General features: G+C 35.0%; 1 protein-coding gene and 1 pseudogene across 1 annotated transcript in view; both read left to right on the top strand.

The window, feature by feature from the left end:
• FOXP2 (forkhead box P2) overlaps window positions 1-13,076 on the top strand; it is a 548,145-nt gene that overhangs the window by 80,190 nt on the left and 454,879 nt on the right. The window lies entirely within an intron of this gene.
• Window positions 10,044-10,175, top strand: LOC145716664 (U4 spliceosomal RNA; annotated as a pseudogene).

Here is a 13,076-nt window from a genome sequence, read left to right as displayed (position 1 = left end):
TTTTGCTAGGCACTGTCATTATTTAATAAGTACTTATTAAATACATAAATTAATAAAAAAATAAAATACTATATGACCTAATTAGTAAGAAAAGCTTTTATGGCATCAATGAGAAGAAGTGACTCAACTGACATGGAAGATAAAGATTTGGCAGGAAGAGAAAAGGAAATCCATTTCTGTAGGATATGGTTCTGCCTTGCTTTGTAACTCCCTAAGATACCTCTGGTTCTCAAAAAAAGGTATGAGGCTAAACTTCAGTGAAATAGGCCATGAAATGAATAAATTCATTTTTATTAAAAGTGGCAAACATATATCATATATATTCTTCTTGTGTTTTAATTGCTTTATGCATTTGTGTCTTGTTCCCCTCAACTTGATTGTTAGCTTCTTTTGAACAAAGATATACCTTATCTTTTCTTAGCATCTCCTGTAATATCCGGTTCTACTTGATAATTATTTTTTTCCGTATATAAAATAAATGATGGTGTCTTATCTCTTTTCAACTTAATTTTAGGGGCAAAATTTCAAATATTTGCACATAGAGTAATGCTGCTGATAATTCATTTGTACATACCAACAGTTGGAAGCAATAATGTACATGAAAAATAGAACTAACTCTTCACTACTGGATTTAATATCTTTTTGAGAAAGAAAATACTCTGGTATGCATGATGTCAAGGACATACTCAGTGAAGAAAAGCAGTTTATGTTGGATCTAGGCTAGAAGAATGCTCTATTCTAGCATTTAACTAGTAGGTGAGTTTAAATATCTGTGCAACTCTTATCTTAAGACTTATTTTGCCTTTTACTTTTTCTTTTGAATCTCAAAAGATATTCACATTTGGAAGGACATATTCTTATTAGCTCTAATGAGTTTTTTTGGTAAATGAATTGAATATAAACAACTATTGTGTTTGTCTTTTTTTGTAAGAAAGATTTCAAGCTGAAGATCCTAGTCATATAATTAAAAGGACTAATCCCATTCAATCCTCCAATCCGTCTATAGAAATAGAATTCTTAAAACATATACACAAAAGGGAATATGGTGCCTGTTGAATTTTATATTATGTTCAGTTGAACTATTATACTTCTAAAACAAATTTAATTTTGATTAGGAAAAATGATTCCCTTTTTTGTGCATTTATAAATGTAGACATTGTAGATCATGCCAGCACTAGGGAAGTTAAGGAGGGGGGAGAAGTAACACTTGTATTATGTTAAATCAGAGAAATAATTGCACTTGGCAGTTTTTGTTTGCAGAATGCAGGAAAGGCTGAGGGCTTTTGTACAGTTCAAAGAGCACATTCCACAGATACAGCAGTTGTTGGTTGCCTGCAGGGGTCGTCAGGATTGGGGGTGGTGGTAGAGGTCTGTATCACAGAAGTCTGTTGGGCTGTGTGTTTGTAAAGAAAAAAAAAAATGCTTGCACCTTTTTGAAAAGTTGTTTAGAAATTGCCTCCTATCATTTATTTTAAATATAACACTTTTGCCTCTGAGTTTAATCTGTGCAATAATCAGATGGCATTCTTGTGTAGCCTTTGCTACCTCTTGTTCTTTAATCATCTGTTTTCAGATTTAGGTTTACATGTTCAGACGTGGAAGCATAGAGCTGCTGACTGTTAATCTGTCAGTTAAACTACATAGAAAAGTACAACAATCGATTATATTTCACAATCATGTATTCAACTCTCATTTATACAACAAGCGTATTAAACAATTTCAACAAGTTAACTCAAGACTCTTGAGAGAGCCTTCTTTAACTAAAAATATGCCAAAGGCTAGCTTTTTCAGATGCATGCCAAGACTTATCCTGAATTAACACATATATCATTTCCCTACAGAATATGCAATTTCTGGTTTCTACTGTGAACTGAACTAATATAGCTGGAAGTTCTCTGAAAGCTGTAAATTGTAGGGCAGATATAAATTAGCATTATTAAGTTTCTTGAAATGTCCAGTTTACATGACGTTATGTGACTTATGTGTGCTTTATTTTTTTATATCAAGTTTTGGCAAAGTATCTCAACAGAGTTTCATTAGCTATTTTCTTGGATTTAAAAAAATGGCCAATTAGTGATGCTCTGTTATAATTTTGGTTTTAGGAAAAGCCCCCAAAGCCTTATCTTGACCTAATCTTGAATTAATAAGAATTTGGGATATTTTGTTGCATCCAGATGTGTTTTATCTAAAGTGTCATACTCAATTGCCAGAAGATTAGTTAGTGTGGTACAAAGCAAGAGAGACATCAAAATTAGAATTATCTGTTGAACAGCTTCTGTGTCCATTGTCATAAGAACTTCTTTGTTTTCACCTTTTAAGATTTGTTACTTTCAGGTTAAGAAATGCTGAGAACATATCAGAAAGGACAGAAGCAAATTTAGCAGAGTCCATGTACCCACTGTTCAGATTTAATAGATACTGCTATTTTGCCATTTTAATTTTAGATCTCTTTTTTAAGAAATCCTTAAAGACCAGAGCCTTTTTTTAATAGTGGAAATACCCATTTCCAAATTGGTTATTTGATAGCCACATCTGAAGATTTTTAACTGAGGTCTCTCCGGTTTTAGGATCAGGCTTGTTAATACAGTCTCCTCAGAATAGCAACAGCTCCTTAACAGTGTGACTTAAAGACCCAAGGCCCTTCTGTCCCAGAATTTGAGCTTTCCTCCTCATTATTTCTATAAGACCTGAAACTGTTTTATTTTTCAATTTTTAGCTATGGGACATTGGGGGCTGTTAAATATAAGTGCTTTATGGAGAGAATAACACATTAAGCCATTATTAGCCATTATCATCATCATTCAGAAGCTGGGGTGATAGAGCTGGATTCTGAGAAGAGAGAGTGGCTGGGAGGAAGGGGGTGCTTCATGTTGGGTCTGTCTACAGCATTTCGTAGATGTGTGAAATAAGTCCCAAATGAACATACAACAAAGAATCATATAATACATCTCAGAAATTTTCACTGGGGCTATATGGGAAAGAGAAACAAATGACAGCAACATTATGTGAGGTCCCTGACTTTTTGCGAAGTTAAGACCTGCCGTTTCCATGCTGTTTAGTAGATCTGTGAAACTGCTAGGGAGGCTGCCTTTTGGTTTGTAGCACGCATTCCTATCATTTCCTAAGTAGATGGTATTAAACCCATTTTACCAGTGAGAATATTGAGTAACAAGAGAGTTAGGTAGCTTTCTAAAACCTTACAGCTAGGAGGTGAAAAATCCAGAATTTCTGCCAGTAAGTCCCTCTGTTGACTGTTCCCTAATAACTTCCGTGTGATTCATTGCCTTCATTACCAAAATGTACTTCTGCCGCTTTAAGCTTATCTAAAGTTTATCTAGTTTTTAAAGAAACAGTTCAAGATGTATACTTTCCTTAAAACATCCTTCCCCCTCTCCCCAATTCAGTGCTGTCCTTTCTGTGAATGCTTGCAGTACAAAAGTAAGCATAGACTTTTATGGTCTCCCATATTCTAATGTATGTGTATTTGTTATCCTTTGAAACTGCTTGGCCCCTTAAGATCTGGTCGTTGGCTTATATTTTTTAGGGTTCCAATTATTGCCAACACAGCATTAAGCACTTAGTGAATTCTCAGTAATGCCTGCTTCTGGATTTAGTTCAGGGCTCCAGTCCCAGTACTGACAATTACCAGCTGTGTGATATCAGACAAGTCCCTTACTATCTCTGAGCTTGTAAAAAGGGGATAATAATAAAGCTTATCTCAAAGGATCGTTATGGGAATTAAGCCAGACATTGAAATATAAAACGCTTAGCTTAGTGCCTGGAACATAATAGCGTAGTAAACATAAACAAGTAACCATAACACAGTAAATGCTAGTTCTTGTTATTGTTGATCAGTGTAATCAGTCAACACTTACAGAGCGAAGGATTGCCCATAAGAGCAACTTCTATTAGAAAAATTCTCTGATTTCAACTTTTGGGTCCCATTTGACAAAAAATGTCCCTCTTTGAAATAAACAAATTCATAATTCATAGAAGTTTGACTGATTAAAGAGAACCACACACACACATATACATACACACCCTCACACAGACACGTTTTATCCATGCTCAGAAGTTTGGACCATACTTAATAGGCAAACACCCAGAAATCCCAACTTATTCTTGAAGTCATCCATCCTCTCCATATCTACAGCAATAGCTTTCTAACTCTTTACTTTCACTCCTGTCCACTAACAGGAGTCCTTAACCTTGGGTCCTTTGCCTCTAGCCATTCCTGATAGAACTGAATTTCACCATAATTAGTTTCCTTTGTAATTCTATGTATTTTACTGTATGCATTTAACAGTATTATTCTGAGGAAGGCTGTGTAGGCTTCACTAGACAGACAGAAGCTCTCATGGCACCCACACAGCTAAGAATCTCCACCAGAAATTGAATTTATTTTCTATAGAGCATGGTTATGGTGCTCTACTAAAAAAATGTAAATCAGATCATGTCACTCTTCAACGTTAAAGCCTTTACGTGTATTTGGAATAAAACAGAAGCTTCTTTCCTTGGCTTGGAGAGGGCCTCCTGCCTAGCCCCAAATCATCTCTTGCCACTGTGTTCCTTGCTTACTCTGGCTTTCTGTCAGTTCTTGAAACCCTTCAAGGCCTTTGCACTTGCTGTTTCCACTGTTTGGAATGTTTCTCTTCATGCCTGGCCTGCCCCTTGTACTCAGGTCTTAGTTTAGGTGATGCCTTCTCTGGGAGCTTTTGCCGGCCTCCCTATCTTAAGGAACTTCCCACTCCTCTCTTTTCTTGTTCTTTTCCACAGCTCATTTCATTTATTTAGTTATATGTAACAAACAGATACCTTTGTTTATGCCTATTTTCATACTAATTTGTAAATTCCACGGGGGGCATAGAATATGTAGGTCTTATTTAGGCTGCCATTTAGTATAAAACCTGACCCTTTGTAGATCAGTAAATATCTATTGAATGAATGAATGAATTGGGGGAACATGAATGGTCTGCTATTTGGAATATACGAACTCATGTGTTTATTCATAAACTCATTTATTAGACAAAGAAAAATGAGAGACCAGCTATAACATTTAAATTCTGAAAACCTTTCAGAGTAATTCATAAGCTACAGATGAATGCTTTAATCTCCTCGGTTATTCAGAAATGAAATGTAATAGTTCATTATATGACAAGGGGAACCACCCAGAAAATCAGAATTCAAAAAATGTGCTTAACTTCTTTTCATATGTTACACCTTCCATCTGTCATACCCTAAGCCTATATCCTATTAACTCTGTTTCATGATAACTTTATCTTATGATTGACTCACTTGATTGCCATATACCAGAATCATGTGTGCATCCATTGAAACTGCTTTTCTGTCATTAATAACATTTATTTTAAAAAATACCTTATCATTTGTATAGAACTTTGTATCTCAAACTTATGATAATTAAACACTTTTGGTCCTGATGCAGTCAGTCAGGATAGCCTTTTATTATTATTCTCTAACTTAAAGTATGTTTATTGAACTGATTCTTCTATTAAAATGGAAGCTTCATTTCAGTGGTGTATAGATTTGAATAGCAACTCTTTAATATATGTGGACATAAAACCCTCAAGCATCTACTCTTTATTTCCCACCTCTCTTTTGGAGAAAAGTATTCTTTAGTAGAGTTGGCAAAGTTTTGTGTAGAGTAGTTTCTTTCTCTAAGTAGGTCAGTGACAACCTGAGAATATCTTCTTTATTATCTTAAATAATCAGTGGTTATCCTATCCTTGGTGATCTTGTAATCTATAAAAATAAAGAAAACAGCAGAATGTAGTTTATACCTTGATCATTATTTGGAGGACTTTTGTGGGCTAAAAAATTCGGTAATTCTTTTCTTGAAGGGAAATGACTGTTTTTTTTCCTTATTACTTTTATTCCTTTACTTTTTAAGAGGTCTCTAAAGGCCAGGTGGTTCCAGTAATAATTAACGCTGTTCTCGTTTCTTAATTCACTTGTGGCTCAACATAATTTCATAACTGACTGCTTTTAGTGTTGTTCTTTTCTTGGCCATACTGATTATTTGTAGAGAATTTCATGCAAATGAATAAATGTTTATAAATGCATATTTATCCATTTGTTTTTTAGATTTTACATATGAGTGATGTCCTATGGCATTTGTCTTTCTCAGTCTGATTTATTTCACTTGGCACAATAACCTCTAGGTCCATCCACGTTGTCACAAATGGCAAAAATCTCATCCTTTTTTATGGCTGCGTGATATTCCATTGTATATCTATGCCATATCTTCTTTATCCATTCATCTGTCAATAAATGCATATTTATTGAAGAAGCTTTACTTTAGGTTAGTTGGGGTATAATGGGAAGGAAAAAGAAGGTGTATGCATTTTTGTGATCTATCCCACTCTTTCTTTTAGGACCCTGAGAACATGAGGGCAATATTATTATGCTACTACTTAAAGGATAAATGCCATCTCCTCCTCCTATTTCCATCCTCCTCACTGCCACAGCTAAGTTATTTCTGATCCCAGCTCTGAATATTTTTGTGTTTTACCAATTTCCTGCCTCTGTCCCTCCTTTCTTCTTATTCTACTCCCTGCCTTCTTCCCTTTCTCTCTCTCTCTCTATCCATTCCTGTCCCTTTTCCAAAGAAGATGTAGAATAAATGAATTCATTTTCAGAAAATATAAGGAAACAAACTCATCAATACAAAAAGATACTATAGTGTCCGATAGTGAAATTAGTTTCTGCTTGGGATACAGTAGGGGTGTTGTCTGGTTATATGGAATTAGGGGAGGGGAAGCAGGAGAGTCTAATTCTTCTTAAATGTCTTCAGTGTTATTCCGGATGCACCTAGAGCTGCAGAGTTTTGGGCTTCTGCAGTATGGATTCATAGCTTCTTGGCTTTTTCAACAAAACTCGTTCGCTTTACAGCTTCTAACATTTGTTGCTATTGTCTTCTCTTTTGAACTTTCTAACCTCGTAGGTTTGTTTTTTTGTTGAACAGTCCTTAGTTGTCATTTTTGTATGGTTTATAAAGGGATAAATGCATGTGGTCCATTTTGTTTTGAACTGGAAATTCTCATTTCATTTTTGACAGAGATATATGAGGTATCTGTTTACACATGGGAGAAGAGAGAGAAGCTCTCTTGAATAATAAAAAATCCCAAGAAAGATACCAGGCCTTGTGGCCCGATAAAAGTATTTAACTTCTCCTATTAGTTCCCTACCTCCCTAGAGTGTGGTTTGAGGTGAAGATGGGGATTAAAACCTGAGTTTTCTCTAGAGGCACATACGCAGCAAGACACTTAAGCACAAGTGCTTAGGGGGCAAATGGTATCAGTCTGTTCATAAAATTTTTCCATTGAAGGATTATGAGCATATAACCTGATTTATTAACTTTTTTTTAATTAATAGACTTTATTTGTGGGGGGAAGTTTTAGGTTTATAGAAGAAATGAGCAGTTAGTACAGAGTTCCCTTTTTTTACCCCCTTTCCCCAAAGTAGTTTCCTCTGTTAACATCTTGCATTAATGTGGTGCATTTGCTACAATTGATGAACCAAAACTGATACAAAATGGATACTATTATTAACTAAATTCCAGAGTTCACATCAGGGTTCCTAATTTGTGTGGTATAGTTCTGTGAGTTTTGACAAATATGTAATGTCATTTATCCATCATTATAGTATATAGAATAATTCCACTGCCCTAAAAATCCCTTGTGTTCCATCTATTTTCTCTCTCCCTTACTCCTTTTCAAACCCCTGCTGACAACTGATCTTTTATTGTCTTTATAGTTTTGCCTTTTACAGAGTGTCATGTAGTTGAAATCATATAGTATGTAGCATTTTCAGACTGAGTTCTTTGACTTAGCAATATGCATTTAAGTTTCCCCCGTGCCTTGTCATGGTTTCATATGATATCTCATTTCTTTTTATTGTTGGATAACATTCCCTTATATGGATGTATAACAGTTTGTTTATCCATTCACTTGTTGAAGGACATATTGGTTGCTTCCAAGTTTCAGCAATTATAAAGCCTCTATAAACATTCTTGTGCAGATTTTTGTGTGGACATAGTTTTCAACTCATTTGGGGAAATACCTAGAGTGTAATTTCTGGGTTGCATGGTAAGATTGTAATAAACTAGGAAACTGTCTTCCAAAGTGGTTATATATTGACTTGTTTTCATTTTTTAGAAACAGTGTAGATTGTTTTATGGAGCAATGTATATGGAAATCAATAGTAATTTGTACTTCACTTATTTTTTATACAAGTAAAGAGTCATTGTAGAGGCTTTATGATTTTAGTATTTACTGCTACATTACTATTTAATGTTGCATTGACCCTAACGTTGCTAGAAGAGAGTAGAAGAGAGGTTTTAGTGAAAAGAAGGGTGCTGTATAAGTTTAATCACATCAGTGTACTTTTCATGTAGTGAAAGCATTCCCTATACGTATACTTCATAGACATAAGCATACATTAATGGAGAACTGTGGGCTGTGTTAGATTGATGATGTTTTACTTGCATTATACTTAATTAACTCATTTAGTAAACATTCCTTGAGTGCCTGTGGTCCCTGATCTTAGAGGCTTAAATAAGTATAAACATGTTTATACCTAAAAGAATGTTCCCCAGGAAGTTGCAGGACATCTAGCATCTCTCACCCTTACCTATTCAGTATTAGTGGTTCTTATCAATTATTATGACAACTGAAAGTGCCCTCTCAAATTCTTGAAACTCTCAGTGGTACTAGTATTGTTGAGAAAGACTGATTATTTATAGGTGAGTCTCTGTAATTCAGTTTTTCCTTTATGACACATTTTATTTAACCATAAGTTAGTGGTTTCAGAAATCAGATTCAGTGGTGGATTATGAATAAAGTCACAACATTTACTAAGCTAAGGACATTAGAAATAAGGTGAGAGTTGCTCTAATATTCAGCATAGAAAATTGAAAGATGTAGTGTGGGAGAGAAAAGGTAAGTTCCTTTTGTGACATCACAAAACGTGCTATTGGTAATGCACTTTTTACTGAACCGTGCTGTGTCCTGTACATTGGAAATATTGTTCTTAATCTCCTGTGTGTTAAGACTGATTTTACTTTTTATCAATAACAGAGCCAAGAAGATGAAAAAAATTAAAGCCCATTAATATTGTATCTTTCCTATATTGTTTTTAAAATTAATTTACAACTGCTTTTATTTTACTCTCCTTTTTTCTCTCTTTTCATTACTTCGAGTATCTTTGCTTTGGAACTTGCTATTCCTTTGTCATCACTGCTTGTCTTTTCTTTTTACTGGCTTCTTAAATCCTGCTGCATTGCTTTTTGCCTTTCCTTCTTTAATCTTTTCTCTTCTGTTTAATTTTTAAATCCTTTGCCCTTTATCTTTCTTTCAGTCTTTTTAGCTGCTCTCTCTTCCTTTGATTTCCTCTTAAATGTTACTTCTTCTTAACATTGTGTTATTTATTGATTTTTCTTTTTGTTTTATCTTTTTAATTTTATGTTTTCCTTTGTGTATAAGGAAAACTTCCTCTGCCTACCCATACTGAATTAAAGAGAGAAATACTAGTAAATCCTCCATACCACATGGAAAAAAAACAACCATATTTATTCAAACTTACTGTGTGGATACTGAAAGATTTATAGGACACATTTTCTCCTCTTTTTTTCTTTTTATTCTTTTGTTTTGAATCAAAGCCCAAATAATTGATGTGCTGATATACAGCAAATTCAATTATTTTCCATCTTTCTACTTTGCTAACTTTAACTGTATACAAAATATACTTTTGAGATGTAAACATTTGTTTGTAGCTAGACCACAAGTAATTTTGCCTTTTATTAAATCTTTGGGATTAACTGGAATACATTTATAATACTATTATGAGCACACATCAAGGGTTATAATAAAAAATAAGAGATTATAATACAATTGTAATTCTTCCACAAAAGTACTTTATCCAAATAGCTTATGCATTTGGCTTAATATATGCTAATTTTTAATAGTAATTTTATTTATAACCCACTTTTCTTGGAATTTTAGAAGGATCTGAAGGAAATACATTACAGCTTTGCACAGTGGCAGTATCATAGATAATGAGGTTTATCCAAGGTGCGATTATTGCCAGTTGAAGGAAATACATTAACAAAACTCCACTAAACTGGGTTGGTTTTTGGTGTATGAGTCTGTCCATAGGCACTCTAAGCAATATCTGTGAGGTGGAGCTCTAGATAGTCACTTTTCACAGAGGGAGAGGAGCAGATAACTATTATAAGGAAAAGCAGAAGTGCATGAAATCTTGGGTGTATCATTTCTGCTTCAAGCAAGAAATTTCTTCAGGGACATGCTCTGATTGAAGAGAGACCAGGACAGATCAAGTGCCTTGCCTTAGTTCACACACAGAAATGGCAGAGCTAGGAATTTAATTCAGATTTATTTTATTGATCATCTTGCTTCACATTTATCTTATATATTTATACATTCTGTTGATTACAGTTCTTATCCATACCCAAGCTTAATTTTACTTGTAGTTCATTCAATAGACAGAAATGTAGTATTCTCAAATATCTCTTCATTGCTGTTTATGATAGCTTTATATACATATATAGTAAATTATTATATGTATAAGTAATACATATTATTCATTTTATGTAAGCCTATTATTGATATTTTATTTTTTTTAAAGATTTTATTTATTTATTTGACAGAGAGAGACACAGTGAGAGAAGGAACACAAACAGGGGGAGTGGGAGAGGGAGAAACAGGCTTCCCGCAGAGCAGGGAGCCCAATGCGGGGCTCGATCCCAGGACCCTGGGATCATGACCTGAGCCGAAGGCAGACGCTTAACGACTGAGCCACCCAGGCGCCCCTATTATTGGTATTTTAAACAATAGCTCTCTCATCCATTAATTTCACTGAACAAACATTACTGAAGCTTACTATCTTTAAGGCCAACAGTTGTTTTTCTCTGTTAGATGATCGTTTTTAAATTCTTATGTGCTTTTTTTTTTTTTTTTTTTTTTTTTTAAAGATTTTATTTATTTTTTAGAGAGCGAGCAAGAGAGAAACAGCATGAGAGGGGAGAGGGTCAGAGGGAGAAGCAGGCTCCCCGCCGAGCCGGGAGCCCGATGTGGGACTCGATCCCAGGACTCTGGGACCATGACCCGAGCCGAAGGCAGACGCTTAACCATCTGAGCCACCCAGGCGCCCGTGCTTTTTTTTGATAATGTTGTTGCTGTAACCTTTGGTTTCCCACTGCCTAGGGTTAGACTAGTTTGCATTTATCCTGCCCAGGAAGAAAAGGCTTACTAAGTAAATGGGTAATGTCCACAGAATTTTAGTGATGCATATCAAATATATTTAAAATAACAAACTATTTTCTGACAACTAATGACTTTAGAAATAAAAACTTGGTATTTTAGTTGTATCTTTCATGTTAAAACTTTGAAAGGGCCCTTTACTAAATAACATTTTCTTTACCTAGTTTTTCCATTGTAACTAGGTAAAGGAATGAAACTTACTTTGTTTGCTAATTTGGTAATTTTAGACTATTAATTCCACAAACCTGATGAAATTTTTGAAAACTTCCTTTTACAAACATGTCTCACTCAAGATACCCAGGGTTAAAATCTTAGAAATCCAATTTGGTGTTCTGTGCATGTGTGTGTGTTTAAAATGCACTTGTGATACTCTTAATAGATTGTGATTTACACCTTTCATCAGTTTATACCAGTCATTTACAAAATATGGTTCAGCACCATTATCATCTGAGAATTTCTGCTAGAAATGCCAATTTTTTGGCCCCAGCCTAGACTTGTTGAATCATACACTGTGGGTGTGGGGTAAGCAATCAATCTTTGTATTCATAAACTTTGCAGGCAATTCTAGTATAGCCTCATGCCCAGTTCCACTTATTTATATGATCTTCCTCTTTGGTTAGTACAATTTTACTTGTTTTTTAAAATAAATTTTCTTACTGTGTAATCTCTGAGTGGATTGTAATAGTCAATAACACCCAATGTGTATAAGTCCATATATTAGTTAGTACTTGCTGCCATAAAAAATACCATAGACTGACTGGGTGGCTTAAGCAACAGAAATTTATTTCTCACTGTTCTGGAGACTGGAACTCCAAAATTAGGGTGCCAGTATGGTTGAGTTCTGGTTAGAGCTTTCTTCATGGATTGCCTTCTCACTGTATCCTCACATGGTGGAGAAAGAGAGGGAGAAGAGAGGGAGAGTTGTCTCTCTTATGAGGGCACTAATTCTATCATGTAGGCTCTAGTCTCATGACCTCATCTAAACCTAATTTAGATGAGGCTCCATCTCCAAATACCATCACATTGGTGATTAGGGCTTCAGCATATGAATTTGGGATGGGGGGACAAAGTTCAGTCCACTGCAGTCCAATTTTGTTGGCTTTATTCCTTGTATAAAATAAGAAGTGATACTAAAGTTAAAAGACTTCTGAAGTCTAGTCCAAATTTCTTCTTTAAGTAATAGTGTACCTCTTTAATCCTAGTTTCTTTCTTTGAAATTCTTATAAGGATGTAGGCGATATGTAGTAAAGGATTGTTGGAAAATTAAAAAGTAATGGATATATGAATGAATGGTATTAGGCTACAATATTGTATAACTGTAATAAAGGTTATGATCAATATTTTTTTGTTTTGTATGTTAGCTGCCTGTGTTTCAGTCAGTAACTTATCAGCCCATCTAAGCAATGAACCGTATGACACCCAAAGAGTCTAATGATTGGAAAGATCACAGAAATCATCCAAACTACCTTCTACCTGATACAGAAGTCCACTCTAGAGCATCCCAACTTTGTTTTGAATGCTGTCAGTCCCTGTAATAGGGTTCCTCAGAGAAACAGAACCAATAGGGTGTGTGTGTGTGTGTGTGTGTAGAGAGAGAGAGAGAAAGAAAGAGAAAGGGAGAGAGCGAGAGAGAGAGAGATTTGTTTTAAGGAATTGGGGTTGGCAAGTCTGAAATCTGCAGGGCATACACCCAGGCTGGAGATCCTGGGAAGAGTCAATGTTGCAATTCATGTCCAAGGCAGTTTGGAGGCAGAATTCCCTATTCTTCAGGACATTTCT

The sequence above is a fragment of the Leptonychotes weddellii genome, chromosome 12 (genome assembly GCF_054177405.1).
Source record: "Leptonychotes weddellii isolate Sample4059 chromosome 12, ASM5417740v2, whole genome shotgun sequence".
NCBI classification, from domain to species: domain Eukaryota; kingdom Metazoa; phylum Chordata; class Mammalia; order Carnivora; family Phocidae; genus Leptonychotes; species Leptonychotes weddellii.
The sequence above is the reverse complement of the archived record's forward strand: the minus strand, read 5'-3'. Positions and strand labels throughout refer to the sequence as shown.